The following is a 1,375-nucleotide window of genomic DNA, read 5'->3' as shown; positions in this document are numbered from 1 at the left end:
ATCTTTAATTTCCTTGGGCCAGAACTACAGCCCTTTCTCTGGCTCTCAACTGCAAGACTTCAGTCAGGCTGACTTGATGGCTTAGAGGCCCATGGAAAAGAACACATTAATCCTGACCTGGGCAATGGCCCCTGGCTGTGAATAAGCTAGAGGGGCTGTGTCAGACTTCCTCCTTGTACCATTCCCTGGGTACCAATCCCCAGCCAAAGCTTGTCCTCAGCCCAAGTCAAAACAAAATTTCTTCTGTCCACTGCAAATTCTCTGTGGAACTTCTGGGGGTTCTCAGTAACCCTGCGGCCTTCTAGCTGCTTTCCATGTCCTCCTCTTCAGTCCCCTGCTCCCCAAATCCTGGGGCAGCCCTTCTCCCTACAGTGGCTTTAAGGCTAGGTGAGGGTTAGCCCAGCACCTCCTTGATGAGCAGCAATTCTTTGAGACTGGGGGATGGCACAGGGGCCTGGAGCAGGGACTCTGAGTGGCATTTGTCCAGACCTAGGCACCAGGGGAGTCGGACATGGGCCTCCAGGAAGGGTGCCAGGAAAGAATGGGGGCTCTTTTCTCCCAACAGCTGCAGGGCCTTCTCACAACAGGCCTAGGCCTCCACAGGGTCCTCCAGCTCCTGGTGGCACACAGCCAGCCCAGCTAGGGTCAGCAGAGAACGGTCTGGGCCCCAGGAGGACATCCAGCTGGGTCTGCAGCTGTCAGGCATTGGCCCAGAGTGCCAGGGCCTCACGATAGAAGCCAGTATAGGTGAGGCTCTGTGCCTGCTGCAGCTCTGGCAGCACGAAGAAGTCCTGCAGGTCTGGGGCATGGCGTAGCTCAGGCACGGCTTGTAGGTGGCCCAAAAAAACTGTCCAAAGGCTCTGCTAAGGCGGGCAATCGTCTCTATGGTAAAATTCTGGCGCCGGCGCTCACGGGGGAAGGAGACGGCATCCATTGGCCCTAGAACTTCAGCTGCAGGTTTCGGTGCAGCTGCTTAAAGTCTGAGTAGCTGCAAGAAATCTGGGCTGGCTGGCGATCTGGTGGCCCTGGACACATCATGGCAAGGGTATAGAGTAGGAGGGAGGGTCCTTGACAACACTGGTGCTGGTCACCTCAAAGGGCAGCTGCCGGGATACCAGAGTGTATTGGGATTACTTCCAGAAATCCTATAGCTCCGGGGCTAGGAATTGACTGCCTCGCTGCCCATCAGGTGGGGGAGTCTGTTCTGTCTTCTCGCGGTGTCTGTCCCTGGGAGTCCAGGCGGGCCTCCTTGTGGTGCTCAGCGCTGGTGAAGCTGAGGGTGCAGCTGAGACAGGACAGTTCCTCGGCAGCGGCATCCTTCAGCTAGGAGGTCTCTGGGAACTGCTCAGCCTCTGGGCCCCCCGGCCGAGCCAGG

General features: G+C 57.6%; 1 pseudogene; it reads right to left on the bottom strand.

Annotated features, from left to right (window-relative positions):
- Window positions 1-394: 394 nt before the first annotated feature.
- On the bottom strand, window positions 395-1,035 carry LOC144251310 (sorting nexin-21 pseudogene; annotated as a pseudogene).
- Between the last annotated feature and the right edge of the window lie 340 nt (window positions 1,036-1,375).

This window comes from Urocitellus parryii (genome assembly GCF_045843805.1).
Source record: "Urocitellus parryii isolate mUroPar1 chromosome 13 unlocalized genomic scaffold, mUroPar1.hap1 SUPER_13_unloc_10, whole genome shotgun sequence".
In the NCBI taxonomy this organism is placed as follows: Eukaryota; Metazoa; Chordata; class Mammalia; order Rodentia; family Sciuridae; genus Urocitellus; species Urocitellus parryii.
This window is presented reverse-complemented; position numbering and strand designations above follow the sequence as displayed.